Source organism: Malania oleifera, chromosome 2 (genome assembly GCF_029873635.1).
Source record: "Malania oleifera isolate guangnan ecotype guangnan chromosome 2, ASM2987363v1, whole genome shotgun sequence".
Lineage (NCBI taxonomy): Eukaryota > Viridiplantae > Streptophyta > Magnoliopsida > Santalales > Ximeniaceae > Malania > Malania oleifera.
The window spans coordinates 54953675-54974979 of record NC_080418.1 but is presented as its reverse complement, the minus strand read 5'-3'; the positions used below and the strand labels follow the sequence as shown (position 1 = coordinate 54974979).

At 37.9% G+C, this 21305-nt stretch overlaps 1 non-coding gene across 1 annotated transcript; it reads left to right on the top strand.

Annotated features, from left to right (window-relative positions):
- The first annotated feature begins 17554 nt into the window (after window positions 1-17554).
- Window positions 17555-17660, top strand: LOC131150031 (small nucleolar RNA R71). The gene has a single exon (XR_009135417.1). It is a non-coding gene; the product is annotated as a small nucleolar RNA R71 (small nucleolar RNA).
- The last annotated feature ends 3645 nt before the right edge of the window (window positions 17661-21305 follow it).

Genomic DNA, 21305 nt, shown 5'->3' with positions numbered 1-21305 from the left:
CATCTATAGTTCCTTCATGGTTACTTCTAGCTTGTCAGAAATTTCTTTGGCCGATTTACAAGCCATGACCCTATTAAACTCATTAACATCTAAAGCACAATATAGCGCATTCATGGCACTAGAGTTTACTTGCATCATTTTGTAATCATTTTTGGTCAAGTCTTTTTCTTCTTTAGGAACTTTTTTGCCATCTACAGTTTTAGTAGGAATACAGTCACCATGTGTGACAACCTTCCATGCTTTCCAATCCATGGTTTGAAGGTAGATCCTCATTCTTTGTTTCTAAAAAGTATAGTTTATACCACTAAAGATGGTGGTCTAGTTGAGGATTGACCCACTCCAAAGAGAGCTACCCGTGTGCCATCTAGATTTTTATATAGCTACTGATTAAGATTTGCTATAACCTTTCTCTAATACCAATTAAAAGTTAAGGAGTTGTCCCACGAGGGGGGGGGGGTGTGGATTGGGCTATTAAAATTTTCTTTTAATTCTTTTTATGGATTCTTAATCTCTTGTTGACTTATCAAACACACAGCAAAAACTTAGTTACTTAAGCAATCCACAACCCAATATTTAATACACCACAAGTAAACAAAGCTTAAACAAACATCCGACCAACCAACCAAAAACTTAAAGTAATCAATCACAAAATACCCAATTTAGATATGGTATTCAGCTCTTTGACAAGTTTCACCTTTTTGCAAGAACTCAAGATTTTTAGTTGTATCTAGCCCTTTGAATATATGCAAGCCTGTGTTGAATGAAATTTGTTTGCACTCTCCTAACTAAGACTTTCATAAACGATTAAGTAACGTACTCCCTTTTGGGTTTCCATAAAAGTGTAATCAAAACGTACTTTCTTATATTAAAAGTTCTTCTTAAATCTCAGTTTTCAACTTTCAGCAATTTGCACTTTACATACACCACACAATTTATATATGCTAAAAAGTAAAGAGAATAAGGAAAGAGAGTGACACCACATTTTTTACGAGGTTCGGCTTATCCCCAGCCTACGTCCTCACCTTAGGTCAATACCACCTAAGGATTCCACTAGAACACTCTTTTCTGGGTAGAACAAACCATTACAAACAATACCCTATGCTCAGTCACTCCTTCAATAGGCTAGAGCAATGCCTCTCCAAGTGATACCCCACACTCGGTCCAATGATCCAATAACTGGAATTGTTCCAAGAATGATAAGAAACAAAAAATAATATGGTGTACAAATACACTCTCACAACAGAGCTGATTAGTACAATTTAAATCTATATACTTCAATCAAAATCACTATATGGAAAGATGAAACTCTAGAAGATATTACCGGGGTTCTTTCTTAGTTGTAAAACTCAGTTAAGAACACAAGAACCATGGCCTTTAAATAAGAAAAATCTTAGCAGTGGAATTTAGAAATTGATTGTACAAGAGAGCTTTGAGAGAATTGCGAGATTTGAGAGCAAGAAATCTTGATTGCTATATTTTCTTGGTGTAATTAATCCTTACAATTTGGGGAGGGCGGGGTATTTATAGATGATAAATCAAGCCTATTTGGTGCTCCCCAAGTGACTTGGAGTGTTTCCAAAGTTTATAGAAAGTTTGGAGCACAAGAAATACGAATTTGAATTTAAAAACTTTTAAAAAATGTGGCCGTTAACAGTGTTCAATAGATTGAAGTGTCAGGTTTAGTCTTCTTAAGTACTTTAAAACATTGAAAAGATTAGTCCGGAAATAAGGTCAGAAGACTGATGTGAAGAGTTCAGTCTTCTAAGGCTATACTGCCTCTTCATAATTTTTCCAGAAAATTCCTCAACAGGCTGAACTTAATCTTTAGTCTTCTGAAGAAATTCTTCAGTAAACTGAAGTTAAACTTCAATCTTCTGGGAAGACAAAAATTTTGGTTACCTGACAGTTTTGACCCCCCTTCAATATTTTGGTCATAACGTTTTCTATATAACTCCAAATTATACATTCTTGGTATCAACAGAAAGTTAAAAGAAAATACCACAACCTTCATGTTGAACACCTTTTAAAATAAAGAGTTTTTGATAGAGAAAATGCACATCAACGCATATATAGAAAAAAATAATAGCATTTGGAAAATCCTATTTTTGGTGCTTTTCTTTCCAAAAATAATTTTAACCTTTTTGAAATAATTTTTGACCTTATAAAATATTTTCAAAGTAGTTTAAAAGGTATCTAGGTCCAAGAAATTAACTTAAGAGTTTCATGCATCCATATTGAAATTGTTTGAAGTACTTACATAAAGACTTCTTAAGACTTTGACATTCTAAGCACTTAATTCTTCATACTTGCCTTTCTTTGGCTCCATCTTGTCTTCAAGCTTCAATATACTTTAAGCTTTTAGCAAGTTGTCTTTAATATTCGTACTCTTATGATCTTCAAGATTTATGAGATCATCTTTGAACCCATGCCTTAATATTCTTTAAGCTTCATTTGATCATCTTTCTTTGTGAGCACTTGACCATGTATTCACATACTTAAGTCCTGAAATATCATCACTTAACCAAATATGTTAAGTTCCTCTGATTTGTTATCATCAAAGCAAGATTTTAAGCCTTGTAAGGCCAACTGATGGGCATGTTGAAGATCAGAGGGTAGAGGGGGTATTCTAAGTGGGAGAGGGAACTTAAAGAATAACAGAGAGAGTGAGATAGGGCTCAACAAAGCCTAGGGCTTTGTAAGCTTCAAAGAAAATCTCAGAAACCGTAGGGTTTTCGAGTTTGGTTAGTAGAAAAGAGTGAGGGGCAAAAAGAGATTGAGACGGAAGAAACTTTAAAGTCTCATTTTTTTAGGAATAAAGATGGAGAGAGATTTCAAGAGGAAGGAGTTACAGGAGGTCGCTCTGTAAAGATAGGGAATTCTAGGTCAAGCTAGGGTTTTGTAGGAGAGAATAAAAGGAAGAGAGGGAGAGCAAGGGGGCTCAAGAGGATAAGAGGTGGAAAATGAGAAAGCCAAAATTTTTTGGTTTAAGTATTAGATACATCGGGACCACAAGATTTGGGCGCCCGTCCGATCGGAAAGTCGTGGGCTCTCTCGGAGCCGTTGGATTCGTACTTGTCATTCCTGTTCTCGATGAAGCCAAGTTAGCCATCCATGTAGATCAACTCTCCACTGTCGGATCAAAGCCTCGCAACAACGGTTGCAATTAAATCATGTTAGGAGCCTCTTCGGTGACCGTTCCATTTAGGCGGGTGCCAACACATGGCATCCTTGTCTTCCTCGCAATCAATGCATACAAAGGCTCGCATGCTCTCTCCATAACCATTGGATCGATCCCTCAATGGATGGTTGAGATCGAGCCACAATCTCAACTTGCACACTAGCTATGCACCCTCACTAGATAGTGATTTGTGGTCGTATGACCATCGTCTGATCAGTGACACGCAGCACCCCTATGACTGCATGTGCCAATGTCGCGTGGCTTCCTCTCAGCCATTTGATCATTGCCTTTGCTCCACGGTCGAGATGAAGCCATGTGGTCCATCCGAACCTGTCCCAAGCTCCACTCTAGGTGTGATGCATGCTACACAGTCCTAACTCCAACCTTAAACCGGTCTCCTTCGGACCGGTCGAAGTTTGACTAGTCTTACCCCCCTTGAACCAGTTTTTACTGATTTTTCTTTCTTTTATTTTTAATACTTAAATAACTCATTTTAAATTCGCAAAAATTGAATAAAAATTCATAAAAATTTCAGAAAAATCACATAAACTCAGGAGCAATCTTCAGAAAAATAAGAATACTTTTGATGTGTTTCCTTGCTTATTTCCATATTATGAGCTTGATTTAAAATTCAAAAAATGTAAAAAAAAAAAAAGCATAAAAAAATAAAAGAAAATACCAAAAATTCACAAAAACAATTCTTGTAACCCAACATTGTTTTTACACTTAGAAAAAATCATAAAAAATCAGGAAAATTAATTGAAGCCCACTTATCACCATTTTTGCCTTAATTATCTTTTTGTTCTTTAAAATTGCTCAAAATTTGGAAAAATACTGAAAATCGCCATAACATTTTAGAAAAATTACAGAAAAATATAAAAATATTCTTAAAAATTGAAATTCATCTTTGCAAATTTTCCATCCCCAAATGCACTCCAAAAAGCTCCCGGAATATTATTTTCATACTTAGAAAAATTCTACAAGATTTCAAAATATTGGGTGTGTATTTTAATACCCTATTTTTTTTTTTTTCCAATCCTAATGATTGCAAAAAAGGGGCATGGGCTCTTCGAAGTATTGTATTGCCCTAGTTCTGAGGGAATACTTATATTATATTTGCCTATGCATTCATATTTTTCAAAGGAAGTAAAATAAGAATGCTATTAAGTTTATTTTGGGATAATTCTAGATTAATTAGGTACCATTTGTAAGAACGGGCGTGTAGGGGGTGCTAATACCTTCCCCACATGTAACCAAACTCCCCAACCCAACTTTGGTAACGCAAACCAGTTCTAGCCTTGATTGCGCAGTAATCAAGTGTTCTAACCATACTAAAAGGTTAGTGGCGACTCCATTGCACCATATTTCCAATGGAAATTCATTTTTAAAATCACACCTTTTTCGGTTCGCGCGCCCTGGGGCAACACGCTCCACGTGTTCCGCCCCGCACAGAAAACGTTGTGACTGCTTGGCAACTCCACTTGGGATGCTTGAGAGTCGAGCCAATGATTAATCGAAGAATATCCCAATATTCAAATCCAATAAGCCTTTTAAGTACTCCCTTTCATTTTGTATAATTTGAATACACACATATGTTATGAATATTGGTGTGTATAGGATTGACTGTAAATACCTTGTTTACTTTGAAAAAGCATGGGAATACTTGTGAATATTTTCCATGTTAAGCATGTGATTGGTTGTGAATACCTTGTCAAGCATGTGAATAATTTGACATATGGATTAGTTGTATATACTTTCAAGCATGTGATTATTTGTGAATATTTTATTTGAATAAATATATGGATGAATGTGGGGTAGAGGGATTAGATTAAATGGATAAGTTCACACACTCGCACACTCTATACCCAGGCTTTCCTTACCAGGATTAAATAGGAGTGTAATAGCGTTAGTCCCTTCATGGCAGAGCCTGATGGGACCTGTGAACCACTTCGCTCAGTGTAGGCTTTCTTCCGATCCCCTATGGGGGAGGTTTGAAGTTCAATCTAAGGACCTTTTTTATATAGGGATTAGAGCTTAACCACACATGATTAACCAAGATCCTTTGCCTAGGGTAGAGCCTTGGAGAATCTCGTGTGTACACAAACTTGCCCCGGGTCGGGATAGGAGCCACATCCTTCTCCACATGTTGTAATCCATGTCTATTGTATATGTGTTGAAATGCTTTGTCCATCCACTTAGGCATCCATGTCACTCGGCCAATTTTCTGAAAAAGCCCAATTCATTTGTGAAAAAGTCAAAATTTTATCTCCTAAATTACCCTGCCAAAGGGAAAATGGATCATTCCCGAGATCATTAATGGATAGGATTTTTCTCGGAACTCTGGCCAAATGACTATTTAGGTTGCATTACGTGCATCCATGCATAAATTCACACATAATCCATGCATAAGATTTCATCTCTGATGGGCCAAGTAGTCACATTCCAACTTCTTCGGAAGTCAAGGGCATGACGAGTTGAATAAAAAAATGAGCAAGATCTTGGATTTGTTGTTAAATAAAGGAAAATTGGTACAATTACTAGATGAAAAGGAAAATTCAAATCCCACCGATCCTCCAAGGTTCACTCCGATTCATGGGCAGACATCAGAGCCACCGCTAGTTGTCACAGAAGGTTCACCACCAAATATGGGCACATTCGTTCTAGCTCCACCATTCCCAGGAATTCCAGTGTTGGAGTACCCTCGATAATGAAGACAGATGCGGGGCAAGCGGAATCGCAACTGAGCATCGCTATGATGTGCTTGAGGAGCGGTTGAGAGCCATTTAGGGGACTAATGTGTTCGGTTCTATTGATCCAGTAGACCTCTGCCTAGTATCGAAGGTGGTTCTGCCACCAAAATTCAAGATCCCAAACTTTGAAACCTTGTGTCCTCGAACCCATTTACAGTTGTACTGTCATGCGATGGTAGCATACTTAGACAATGGAAAAATGATGATGCACTGCTTTCAGAGCAGTTTGACCAAGTTGGCCATCCGTTGGTACATACAACAAGACAGGACCCAGGTCCGTTCTTGGAAGGACTTGGCCAATGATTTCCTAGCGCAATATCGCCATGTGACAAAGATGGCACCTAACCGTATGACCCTGCAGGGAATGGAAATGAAACCCATCGAAACATTTAGAGAATATGCATACAGATGGAGACATGGCCATCCAGGTGATCCCTCTGGTGGAGGATAGGGAGGCTATCTCCATATTCGTGAATACATTAAAAGAACCTTATTGTGGGCACCTCCTAGAAGCAACTCCCCACGATTTCATGGATGTCGTGGTCTCCAGAGAGAGGATTGAGGTAGCCACCAAGGTAGGTTAAGCCAAATGTACGGATTTAGACTCGGGATAAAGTAGGAAATGGATAGGTAGGAAGAAAGATGAGGAAGCTAAGATGGTTCAGGGGCGTTATCATCAAGAAGGCAGAAATTAGTGGCCTAAGAAAAATTTTGTTTTCAGACCCACCATTAATCAGATTGCACATGCAAAAACAAGGCTTTAGTTCATTCCTTCCAGGCCTATGTCCACTTAACCAATTAACCGAACACAGGAAAGGGGCATATAAAGGAATATCAGGAAAAAATACCCCATTCCTATGACATATTCAAACTTATTCTCTTAATTGAAGGAACAAAACATGGTTTCAACCATTCCAGGGACTCCGGTCATACCCCCTTTCCTATATTGTATGACCCTAATGCCCGATGTGCATATCATGCCAATGCCCCGGGACATACCATCAAGTGCTGCTGGGCACTCAAATATAAGGTACAAACATTGAAGGATGCGGGTTGGTTATCCTTTGACGACAAACAGCAGGGAATCCAAAATGATCCTCTCCCCAATCATGAGGAAGGAAATGACTAGCATGGTGGAAGGAGATTTGGGAGTCAGAGTCACACAAAGGAATATATCGTGAGTCTGAAAGATTCCATAAATGGATGGGTTACCTTTTTACAGTGGGAACAGAGACACAAAATTGACAAGACCTTTAACTATCCAATCCACTTCATGTGGAGCTTTTGTTTTCTTTATTTCCCTGTTATTTACATTTTCTCTTTGTAATCCTGTGACATTTCTGTCTTAGAGAATTTTTTTTCCATCAATGAAATGAGGCTATGCACTTTCGTATATCACTTGCATCAAGAGTTCAATTGCAAAATTTTGTTTGTTCATGTTTCATGCGAGAATAAGGAAAATAACAATACTAGTATTCATGAACCTGAAATAGATGTTAATGTAAGCCAAGAAACGGAGGATAAAGAAGATGACACAATTTTCCTCGTCCTGTGGATTCACTCGTCAAAGAAGCATATTGCTCAGAAACCACGAAATGGTGTTAATTGTTCCATAAGTTTATGTTGCTCGTTGCTTTTGTTTTGATCAAATGATAGATAGCCATCCTTGGCCAATTAGTTTTCCCACAAAAAAAACCAAGAACTGATTTATCACTTGTCGCGCCATTTGAGCCTAAATTTCAAACCTTTTTCTTCTAAAAAGTTGTTTTCCAAAATTAAGTTGGGTTCAAGATTTCAGGTGTCTGATAAGTTATATGAGACAACAATTGACTACCCAAATGATAGCAGACCATTTTTTTTTCTACCCAGAAAGAGGATCAAGAAATGAAAAATCCCTTACTAACCCTTTTGAGCTTGGAATGTTCAATTCTTGGTTTAACCCGTCAAAAGATCATACCCCACACTGAGGCAATTTTAAAAGGATTTGGTCCCAAATGGAGTTTAAACCAAAATAGAGCTAATGAGTCCTCCATAAGAAGATGATGAAAGAAAAATATGCGAAAAAAAAAAGAAAAAAAAAAGGAAAAAAAAAGAAAGAAAAGGAAAGAAAAGAAAAATAGGGGACATACATCACATGTGATCTTTAACTAATGATTACCTTTGATAACATCAAAAAAATTTGAGCCTTATTATATCTCTTTCTTCTCTAACCTTTAACCCCTAAGCCTACATTACAGTCCAAATAAAAGTCTTGACCAGATTGGTATGCATTGTTGTCTCAAAAGAATTGTCAGACTCAATGATTGAGTATGAACTACGTAATGACCTAATCCTAAAAAGACACGTAGGCAACTTGTTCAAAAGACAAGTTCGGTCAATACTTTCAAAATACTTCACCACAAACTGGGGTAGAAGATATCATTTTAGGAAGGGAATTTTGAGCCTTAGTTTCCTTATTTTTCTAAGAACCTGCATCCTTAGGCCTACATTTCGTCTCAAGTCTCAAAGTCCATCTCGAGATCAAAGTAGGGGTTGAGCTTCTCTAAACTATGGACAACGGCAAGAACAAGAAAGCGACATCAGTTTCCCAAAAAAAACAGAAGGGGAAATGTTTCCTTCGATAAAACTGGGGCAATCGAAAAAGTGGGATAGTCAGTCATCCAGCCCGATAGACTAACATCAATGTCACATGACTTTCAAATACTAGTATAAAATTTTCCTGTCAAAATAGCATGAACATGGTGAAACATATGTTTTGTGCATATGACCTTTTGATTTTTCAAATCGATGTCCAAAATGTATGATTATTCACCCTCAAAACCCCTTTAATCCTTCAAAAGCTCCAAAAGACAATTGGATAATCAAAGAAGTATCCTGCAAAGCTCGCTGATTTTTTTGGAGCCAATTCAGAGATTTTCTTACTCAGGTGGAATTTGAAAATATGGTCAGGAGCAGTTACAAGCAAATGTAACTAGGGCAAATTCTGGCTTGAGCTTCACTGTAGCCAGTCTCGGTGTCTTCACATCAGAGTTGGAATTTGAAAGGATGAGTAGGAGCAGTTACTAGTAAATGTAACTGGGGCAAATTCAGAATTGAGCTTCATTATAACCAGTCCTAGTGCCTTCGCATCAAAGTAGAATTCAAAAACGTGGTCAGGAGTAGTTACATATGCATGTAACTGGGGCAAATTCCATAATGAGCTTCATTGTAGCCAGTTCCAGCGCCTGCACATCAGAGTGGAAGTTAAAAAGCTTGGCCAAGATCAGTGACAAATAAATATAACTGAGGCAAATGACAAGTTGAATTTTTTACAAATCAATACAGGGACCCTTATATTGGATTGGAATTTGAAAAATGGCCAAGGTTAGAGTTGGGATTGTCGATTATAGGCACATTGGAAGAAGAAAGTTCATGCATCAACATGCATTTCATGCATTGCATAGAAAACAAAATACAAATTGCATGCACATCATCTCATGCAACATGCATATATCCCTACGTTATAGTATCACAAATAGTAACATGCATACATATAGCAATAAAGCGTCATTCATTCATACTTGTCTTATTGAATAGGCTTTTGAAAAATCCTTTTGGATCCTTGACTAACTCATTCTTATCTTGCTAATATCTAAAACTGAGGCAGCTAACCTCAGGCACACAATGACTGACCTAGAAACTAGGGTAGCTGACCCCGAGCACAAAATGACATCCTTTTAAACTGGGGCAACTGACCCCTGGCACAAAATGACATCCTTTGAAACTGAGGCAACTAACTCGCAGGACAGAATGACCACGTCGAGACTGGGGTACAAGTCTTTAAAACCCAAAAATATGTTCCAACCTTCAAATGATCTTTTCTAAAGTTATCATCATTTGATATGGTATTTAGGTCACCATGCCCGATACGAGTTCTCCTAATTTGCTATGGTACTCAGGTCACCATGCCTAGTACGAGTATCCTAATTTACTATGGTACTTGGGTCCCCATGCCCGGTATGAGTTCTCCTTATTTACTATGGTATTTGGGTCACCATGTCCAGTACAAGTTTCCTAATTTACTATGATATTCAGGTCGCCATGCCCAGTACGAGTTTCCCAATTTACTATGGTACTTGGGTCACCACACTCGGTACGAGTCTCCCAATTTACGTTGGAACAGGGTCACTATGCCCGGTACGAGTTGTCATCATTTACTATGGTTCTCGGATCCCCATGCCCGGTACAAGTTCTCCTCATTTACTATGGTATTCAGGTCACCATGCCCGGTACAAGTTTCCCAATTTACTATGGTATTCGAGTAACCATGCTCGGTATGATTTTCCCAATTTACTATGGTATTCAGGTCACCACGCCTGGTACGAGTCTCCCAATTTACTATAGTGCTTGGGTCACCTTGCCCAACACGAGTTTCCTCACTTACTATGGTGCTCGGGTCCCTATGTCTGGTATGAGTTCTCCTCATTTACTATGGTTGGGTCCCCATGCTCGGTACGAGTTCCCCCATTTACTATGGTATTTGGTTCCCCATGCCTAGTATAAGTTCTCCTCATTTACTATGGTACTCGGGTCACCATGCCCGATACAAGTTTCCCAATTTACTATGGTATTTGGGTCACCATGCCCAGTATGAGTTTCCCAATTTAATATAGTATTCGGGTCACCATGCCCGGTATGAGTCTCCTAATTTACTATGGTACTTGGGTCAACCTACCCGGCATGAGTTTCCTCACTTACTATGGTGCTCGGGTCCCCATGCCCGATACGAGTTGTCCTCATTTACCATAGTATTTGGGTCACCATGCTTAGTACAAGTTTCCTAATGTACTATGGTATTCGGGTCACCATGCCCGATATAAGTTGCACAATTTACTATGGTATTCAGGTCACCATGCCCGGTACAAGTTTCCCATTGTACTATGGTACTCGGGTCCCCATGCTTGGTCAGAGTTTCCCAATTTACTATGGTACTAGGGTCCCCATGCCCGGTACGAGTTTTCTCCATTTACTATGGTACTTGGGTCCCTATGCTTGGTATGAGTTATCTTCACTTACTATCGTACTCGAGTCCCCATGCCTGGTACGAGTCATCCCCAATTGCTATAGTACTTGGATTCTCAAATCCAGTACAAGTCTGATACACCATGGAATTTGGGATCCCACGCTCGATTGATCATTCCCAGCAAAATAGCTCTGTTCTAGAAAAATTATTTCACCCCGATGATCAATGTGCCAGAAAGAGCAACCTTTAAAATAATGAAGGAGCAACCTCCATAGTTATTCTTAACCAACAATGCCTATAAAGAGGGGCAACTATAGGCACCCTAATTTTTACCAAGCTGTGTTGAGAAAACCCGGCATAATGAAATTGACTTTAAGTCCGGGCATGGAGCCCCAGTTTGTTTTTTCAATCGAGTCCTTCCCAAAATTTTGAATCCCATTCAGAGTCCTAGTCATTTCAAAATAGTCTTGTTATTTTAGGTTGAGTCCCATTATTTTAGGAACAATTTCAAGTCCCTTTGCTATAATTGTTTTTATAAAAATTTCTCCAGTCACAAAACTTCATCTATTAAGGTTCGTAAAATAAGTTGTGTGTTAAATTAAGCCCTTCTGATTTCAAAATAAATTCCTCAGATAGGGTTTTGTTTTAAGTGCTCAATTGAGTTTAAAAAATCAGGTCCTTTTATTTCTTTCATTTTTGAGTTTCTAAATTTTAGAAATCATGTTAGTTGCAAAACTAATCTCTTTTAAATTTTAGGAGAGGTCCCACAATGTCAGAATAATCCCCTCATTGGGTGGTGTTTTCAAAGCTTAGTTTTTATGATGAATTTCAAAATTAAGTCCTATTTTTTTTTTTAGTTTTAAATATTTAATTGGTAAAATTGGTTCATTTAAACTTTTAATTAGGTTTTCAATTGAGTAAATCCTTTAATTTCAGAATCGGGTGCTTTTGTTTGGGTCTTAAAGTCATTTATTACCAAGTATTCTTTGGGTCAAAGGTGGTTAACTGTGACATTTTTTATCAAAATTGCAAACATACAGGAATGGTACCACCTTTTTTTTTATTATTCATCTAAAAGGACCCAAGTATAGGTGGGTGTGCATACTACTAGGTACACGTATGAGGTGCAAAATACAAAAGAAATATACATGCAAAAAATAGAATGGCATACATACAAGCAGATACAAGAGTGTACAAACGAAGGTTGCATGAGGAGCAACTCGGGTGTGAATACAAGGTACATACAAAAATATACAATAAGTAACAAGGCAGATTACCAGCCCTCCACTCTTACGTTGCCACCTGGCCAAAGGGGAGGTGTTCCTTAACTCACCTGCGCACAAAAGGGAAATAGAAAGAGTTAGTTAGCTGGAAATTCAAAAAACTTATAAAAGAAAAGAGGAAATTCACATGCACATAATAGAATTGGTTATTGAAATATTTCCTTACAATGGGGAATTTTGTTGGAACAATTGATGCTGGAAGAAGAATTGGCACAAAAACCATCCCCTAGCCTCCCTATAAATAGGGAGTCTCACTATAGTGAGGAACACCATTCAGAAAGCAGCAATACCCTACCAAAATTTTGATAAGAGTGAGTTAGAGAAAGGAGTTTCTGAGAGGGAGCATTAGAGATATGCTGCCAAAATAAGGAGTGAGAATTGAGAGCAAAGGGAAGCTCTGCACTATACAAATAGAGGAGCTGAGAGCAGAGGATCTTGAAGAAGGAGAAGCAGAGTACCAGACCGAAGAACCAGACGAGCAAACTAGGCAGACACTAATAGACACACAGCAAAGGAAGGAGAAAGGCTAGAGGAGTACAAGACTATAGGTAGTTTCCCTTTTCAAATCCTTAATTGTTAAAATGTGTTAAGTTGAGTATAGGTACCCCCCTCTCTTGGGTTCCTGAACCAGAGCTCAGACCCAAACACCTAACTAACCCGGACCCCCTGATCCGTTTACCCTCTCAAACCTGAATGAACCTTTAAGACCCGAGCCCAAGATCAGGTTCGGACCACTATATCTGGATTACCCATCAGACCTGAGCCTCAGACCCATCTCCTTCCTAACAAACCTGAAGCCTAACTAAATTCTAAAACCCCACAACCCATTAGTGTTTTGAACCAGAGCCCAGCTTCATTATAAAACCCCACAGCCCATTTGTGTTTAAAATCAAGCCCCCCTCAATATAAAACTAACCCAGCCCAACTCCCTGTTTTAAAAACACCTAAAGCCCATTTTTAAGTTTTAACTCGAAACCCAATTTTAAAGTACGCAAGCCCAAATTTTTTTTAGAACTCCAACCCATTTTTTCAAACTCACACCTAAAGCCCATTTCTTCTAACACAAGCCCAGAACCCAATTTTAAATTACCCAAGCCCAAATGTTTTTTAGAACTCCAACCCATTTTTCAAACTCACACCTGAAGCCCATTTCTTCTAATAGAAGCTTAGAACCCAATTTTAAATTACCTAAGCCCAAATTATTTTTAGATGTCCATCCCGTTTTTCAAACTCACACCCCAAGCCCATTTTAAAAATTTTTACCCCTACCCCTTAGCAAAATTATGCTGAGGCCCACTAGTCGTAAAACTCCAAGCCCATTTTTGAAGTCACCTAAGGTCGAAGTTGATCCCAACTCACTCCTTAGTCCACACACTTGTCTAGCACACATACGAGACTCACTCGAAGTACCTCTGAGTTCACACAACGCCCATGGGTTGACTCGTGTGACTCAAACCGACACCAACTCACTAGTTAAAGATGAGTTGACTTGTCTTCAACCTAGGACCTATGACCAAACCCTAGCCTGAAGTTCTAGAAGGATTCAAGCCCCAAAATTGTAACAATATCCGAACCACAAATATCCTAAATCACTAAAATCAAATGCGACATCACATTCAAATTGCACACATGCACCAAAATAGAAGGAAAGAAAGGAAAATTTTAATTCTCTGATTGTAACTCAGCTCGAAACAAGAACCTCTTCTTTCAAATAATTTTTTTATTGCTCTCAAATTGAGGTATTCTTCGACCTTTGGAGGCTTTAGAAGCCTTCGAGTAGTAAACTAGGGTTTTGGCTTGCAAGGGTTCGAGAGGAAGAGGGGCGGGTTGAAGATCAAAGAGCAAAAGGGGTATTCTGAGAGGGAGAGGGAACTCAAAGAAAGAAAGAGAGAGTGAGATAAAGCTTAGGAAAGCCTAGGGCTTCGTAAGCTTCAAAAAAAATCTCAAAAAAATAACTCATTTTTACCGATTTTTCTTTCTTTTATTTTTAATACTTAAATAACTCATTTTAAATTCATAGAAATTCAATAAAAATAGCAGAAAAATCACAAAAAATCAGGAGCAATCTTCAGAAAAATAAGAATACTTTTGATGTGTTTCCTTGCTTATTTCCATATTATGAGCTTGATTTAAAATTCAAAAAATGTTTAAAAATCATAAAAAACAAGAAAATTCACAAAAACAATTCTTGTAACCCAGCATTGTTTTTACATTTAGAAAAAATCATTAAAAAAATCATAAAAATGATTTCAAGCCCACTTATCACCGTTTTTGCCTTAATTATCTTTTTGTTATTTAAAATTGCTCAAAATTTGGAAAAATACTGAGAAGCGCCATAAAATTTCAGAAAAATATAAAAATATTCTCAAATTTTGAAATTCATCTTTGCAAATTTTCCATCCCAAAATGTGCTTCAAAAACCTCCCAGAATATTATTTTTATACTTAGAAAAATTCTATGAGATTTCAAAATACTGGGAGTGTATTTTAATACCCATTTTCTTGATTATCCAATCCCGATAATTGCAAAGAAGGGGCATGGGCTCTTCAAAGTATTGTATTGCCCTAGTTCTGAGGGAATACTTATATTGTATTTGCATATACATTCATATTTTTCAAAGGGAGTAAAATAAGAAGACTATTAAGTTTATTTTGGGATAATTCTTGATTAATTAGGTACCATTCAAAAGAACGGGTATGTAAAGGGTGCTAATACCTTCCCCTCACGTAACCGAACTCTTGGACCCGACTCTGGTAACGCAAATCGATTCTACCCTTGATTGGGTAGTAATCAAGTGTTCTAACCACACTAAAAGGTTAGTGGAAACTCCATTACACCATGTTTCCCATGAAAATACATTTTCAAAATCACACCTTTTCTAGTTCGTGCACTTTGCGGCAACACGTTCCATGCGTTCCGCCTTGCACAGAAAAAGTTGCGAGAACAGTCTCGAACAGGTCGCGACCAACTCAGTGCTAGTCACACACATGGTCAAATCTCTCGATAATTTACATGTTCGTAAAAGTTTAAGGATTTAACTAGGTCGTGCCAAGGCAATGCTTGTCACGCCCATTGTCAAACCTCTTGGTACTTTTGAAGTTTAAAATACTTTCGAGGCTTGACCAGGTCGCACCTATGTATGCTAGTCGTGCCCTATTCACACCCCCAACTAACGCAAAACCTATTCTAAGGACTCTAAACCCTATTTACACTACACTATGTAACCTAAGGACTCAAAGAAGAAAGAGAAAGACTCGGGTTGCCTCTTGGAAGCACTAAGTTTACCATCTTTAGCCAAACACAATGAAGGCTCATGTTGAACTCACCTTGGTTTGAAAATAGGGGTTTCTTCCACCATTTCCTCATTAAACCATGTCTCACCTTCCCATAGACATCCCTCTAAAATGGAGGCCGAATAATGAATGGAAAGAATCTGCTCATATAGGTCCTCCAGGCCAGATATAAAGGGGCTCTCAAGCTAAAATATATCCTCTAGAGGGTCCCTTCATTGAATTGATGGAGCCACTTCCTCAACACATTCATCATTCATGTCAACGCCATAGCTTGGATGTCATCAGGTGGTTGTTGAGAAGCATGGAATACATTTAACCTGAGCTGCTATTGCCAAAGGACACATCCATAGTCTTAGTCCTACATTGAATGCAGACATTAGCCGTAGCTAAGAATGGTCGTCCTAATAGGATAGGGATCGGATCCTTGGTTGAGTCGGAAGGTTCCATATCCAAGACAATGAAGTCAATAGGATAATAGAACTCCTCGACTTTGACCAAGACGTTCTCTATCACACTCTGGGGCCTTTTTACAAATCAGTTTGTAAAACTCAAGGTGATCGAGGTGGGCTTTAGCTCTCTTAAATTGAATTTCTTATAAAGTGAATATGGAAGTAGGCACTCGCCCCTAAATCTAAAAGAGCCCTATCAATGGGGTAATCATCGATTACACATGAGATGGTTGGAGTATCGGGGTTTTTAAGTTTTGGAGGAAGGTATCCTAACAGGATTGAGCTCACATGCTCAGTCAGCCTAACTTTTTTGTTCATGTGCACCCTCGACTTTCGCTTCTGCATGCACAGGTCCTTAAGGAACTTGGTATATGCAGACACTTGCTTGATAGCATCTAAGAGAGGAATATTGTCCTTGACTTGTTGGAATGTATCCATGATGGACTTAGTTATGGCCTTCTTCTTAGATTTATAGGATGCATGAAGAGCTGCAGGAAATGGCACAGCAAGGATATAATGGGGAAGTGCTCCATCATTGGAGTGGGTAGGTGTTTCAGTATCAGCTACTAGACTGGGAGAAGGAGGATTACATGGTTCATCATTAGGTTATTCCCTCATCTTCTCCCTACTTTTTTCTTGGTCTAACTTCTCCCCAACCTTATTATTTACCTCCCTACCACTCCGAAGAATGGTCAAAGCTTGGGCTTGCTCATTATATGATGAAGGTCCAGGAGCCGGCTCACATTCTACCTCATATTGGCCCTTAGGGTTCACTAGAGGCTGACTTGGAAACTTACCCTCATCTCTCCTACTCAAAGAGGTAGTTAGTCCCCCCCATGGTGACTTCTAGCTTGACAATAGACTAGGAATGAGAGTGGAGTAATTGTTGATCAACTTGGCGATCAGCCTCAATGCCCTTAAGGGCTTTCAACACTGTTTCCTAAAAAGAATCATATTTGGGTTGAGGAAGAGATGGTTGCTTATTAGATGAAGGTCTAAGGGTAGAAATGGAAGGATTTTGAGAGTTTTGGAATGGGCGAGGAGGTGGAGCAGTGGTAATTGTTGAGGTCTTTGAGATTGGAAACCCAGAGCTTATGGCCTCTAGAAGAAGTTAAGATGCTTATTCCACCTAGGATTGTACGTGTTTGAGTAAGAATCATTGGACAACCTATCGTACTAATTATGGATAGCCTTAACTTCCCCTGTACAAATTTAGGTGAGGGAGGCATATAGGGGAAATTATAACAAGTGTGTGAAGGATCAAAACAAATGGCACACACCTCTGCACACACCACAGGCTAAGGTTGCTGTCCTAAGGACAAGAACTGGTCTAACTTTTTTACTGTGGTGTGCAGTGTGGGCGTAAGGTCATGGCCAATGGCTAACTCATAGACTCCCTTATGATTGGAAGAGGAAGGTTGGGATGGTCTACAAACAACAATAGTATGCTGTTAAGAATTTTCAGTGAGGTTCTCAAAGAGAGCTTAGACCTCATTCTCGTGTTTCGTGAGGAAAGTACCTCCACAAGATGAATCTACTATGAACTATTCTCACTCGGCTAATCCTTCATGGAAGGTCTAAACCAATTACCACTTAGGGACTTGGTGATGTGGGCATTTGCGCAAGAGGTCCCTAAAGCGCTCCTATGTCCCGAAAAATAATTCCCTATCGACTTGTGAGAAACTAGTGATGGCCTTCCTCAGCTGGTTAGTCTTCCCAATTGGGAAGTACTTTTTTAAGAACTCATGTTGCATGGTGACCCAGTTGGTCACTGAGTTTGGCTCTAAGGAATTCAGCCAATATTTGGCCTTGTCCTTTAGTGAGAACGAGAAAAGCCTTAACCAAAGGGTGTCATCACCAAAATTAGGTGTATGCGCTTGGTGGAAAAGATTTCAAGAAATTCATCTAGATGCTTGTAATGATTTTCAGTAAAATTCCCATAGAAGTTGGGAAATATCGAGATGATGGAAGTCTTGATCTCAAATTGCACCGCCTCGACCTCCGGGAACCAGATGCAAGATGGCAAGGTGTATGTTTTGGGTGTGAAGAAGTCTCTAAGAGGTCGAAGGAGTTGCTCTTCCATCACAGGTTGGCGGGGAGCTTGGGGTTTTGGATTTTGAAAGGCAAGAACCAGATTACATTCAACCATGACTTTAAGTTCAGATGACTCGGCTAACTCGGGACTAGAGGTAGATTTCCTAATGGACTTACAGGATCTCTCAATCTTAGGGTCTATAGGTACTAACTCAGGATCCAAAGAGCGTATACTCAATATATACACATGTAGCACGTAATCAAGACTTCAGAGTATCAAAAACAAAAAGAAAGAAAACAAAGAAAAACAAAGTAGTAGTACTCTAAACTAGAAACTGGTTTACAACCGTAACACAATCCCTGGCAACGGCACAAAAAATTTGTAATAACCTGAAGAAAAAAAATATTAAAAAATTAATTAATTAAAAAAATTTAAAATTAAGAGTAATTATTTATTAGTTAATTATTTAAACATTATTAAATCAATTAATTAAATAAACAAATAAAAGGAATAAAAAAATTAAATTAAATTAAAATTATTTATCATAAATCAATTAATTAATTAAGTATTATTAAATTTGATTAATTGAATAAATAATATGATATATGTATGTATATATATAATATTATATTTATCATATGATAAGTAAGTACGTAAAAAAAAAGAAAAGGAGAAAAGAAGGAAGCTTGTCTTTCTGCCGTAAATTGTAGAGAGAGAGTCTCTCAAACCGTCTCGCTTACTTCTCCGTCTCCTCTCTCTCTCCCCTCATTTCTCGACAGATATTTAGCCAATCGGGAAATGGAAGGTGCCATTGGATTCCCAGCTCCACCACCGACATTTCTACTAGAGCGGATTTGTCGTGGGAGCGGCGTAGGCACCATTCTTAGTGTAAGGTAACTTTCCCCTAATTTCTCAATTTCTCGTTAAATCTGCTATTAAATCGACGATCAGGTACCACCATAGAGTCCTAGTCATGATCGTCATCATTTTGGCATAGGTAATTTTTCAATTGGGGTTTTTTGACCCCACTCTAAAGCGAGAGTAGGATTTGAAAAATTTGGCAAATTGGTTATATTTGAGGGTATAACTATTTATTTGGTATTTAAAAGCCTGGTAAATATTAAAATAATATTTTATTTAGGATTAATTTAATGGAATTAGGATTTTTGATTCAGGGTCTGGGTGAGCACTAGAGGTATTTTTTGGGATCCCTATTGGCGTAGTTCAAGAAACCAGGTAAGGGGAAAAATATATATTAAACCAGAATTTTTATAATTTAATGAAAAATGAATTGTGTTATATATATGTGTATATGTTTTGGTATGGGTTTAAAATGCCAACCATTTAAATTATGTTTTTCCGAGTTTAGAGTTGTTTATTAGATATGTATATGCGAAAATGAACTGATGAAAATGAAAAATATTTTCAAGATAATTATGTAAGAAATTGAAATTATAGTTTCAGTATTTAAATGTTAAATGTGGGTTGACTTATTTTATAAGGAATATGTATGGATTTTATTGTTAAATTGTGTGGCAAAAGTAAATGTAAGTTCTATGCAAATATACGTTAAATGTATGAGATGCAAGCTAAGTAAGTAAAGTGTTAAGAGTAAAAATGTTGTGGATCATGTTACTTGTGTATGTTAAATGCAACCATGTAAATGTAAGACAACTGAAAGACAACCATGTTTGCAGATTCTAGCACATTTTTGTGTAAACTAACTGACGACAGCTAAAAGGAGCTGTAGACTAACTGATGATGGCTAAAGACCAGCTTTAGTAGACTAACTGATGTTAAATATTATGTTGTTATATAGACTCATGTTGGCCACACACTGTTTTAATATATTGTTTCTTCCCTTACTGAGATATATCTCACCAGAATATGAATTTATTTTTTTCAGGATTTCCTTGAGATCGAGCTTAGAGAGCTCGAGGTTTTATAACATTTTTGGGAAAATAGAAAGAGAAAAGGGTATTTTTTTTTTTAATGTTAATTTTAAGATGTATATTTTATGTTTTATGTTTTAAGTTTTCTAAGATAGGAATGGTTGTGAATGCTGGATGTTTTTGGGGATATTTATATATGTTGATACAGGTGGATGATTAATTTATTATGGTTGGTAGTTAGGGATAGTAACCTCTGGTATTATATTTGTGGAGATTATATTCATGTTTTCTGCTATGTACATGATATTGGTATGTGGATTATCAGGCAAATGAATGGATTAGTAGCACTCTGGTCCCACATAGAGGGTCGGGGCGTTACAAAATTGGTAGGCTTGCTAAGGCTTGGGTCCTTGACTACCAAAGATAAAATTTATAAACCTAACTAACCTAAGTTCAGGAGAACAGTGAGTAATTCGAGTGTCGATCCACAGGGACTGGTGTGTAGTTGTTAACCACTTCTAGCCTAATTTACTACACTTTGTGTAAAAGATAAAAATATCAGATTTTGAAGGTTTTTTCTAATAACTACTAAAAGCATGTAAATTTATGTTAACAATGCTCCTACAAAGCATAGATTGTCATGCGCACTAACTATGTCCAATCAGCCATCCGTCTTAAGCTAATGGCTAAGTGAATCATTCAAATACATATAGTAGAGAAGGTGCACCAATCGTTTGGAGCATGATCAGAACCAGGGTATACTTTATCACAACGACTATGAGATCACCCCGTACATGAACCGTAGCCTAGTCTGTATAAGTGAATGAATCCTTAGCTAGGCTATCCTTTACCCTAGTGTCTCAACACAATCAAAGGTGTAAACTTGCATGGAAATTAAAGCGCAGGCATTGAAAGTGCATGTATTTAAATGAAAGCATGTAAAGAAAGCATGTAAGGGATTACAAAGAAGAACCATCTACTCTAAGCAGTAGCACAAGGAACATGAAGGTTGTCATGGGCCTTCAATGATTCCATGCATAAACCAATACAGGAATTAAAAGAAAAAGTAGTAAATCCTACTCTAAGTGGCTCTCAATGGCTTTCTAGGTTTTTCACAAACTTAAAAGTGGCCAAAGAAGAACCCTAAGAACATAGATGAAGCTATCTTTTATACCCAAAAGTGTTTACAAGGTTTAAAATTCAAAATAGGAAATTTCTGTAGAAAATATCACAAAGCAGTTCGCGGGAAATCAAGGATTCAAACTTCAATCATTATCGACTTAGTCGCACCCTTGGGTCTTCCTAGTCGAGGCACTAGTCGAGGCATGCATGATCTCTTCTTTAGTTTAGCTCAAGATCTCAATTTGGTTGCCCCTCTAGGTCTCCCTAGTCGAGTAATTGGTCGAGGCTCTCAATATCTCTG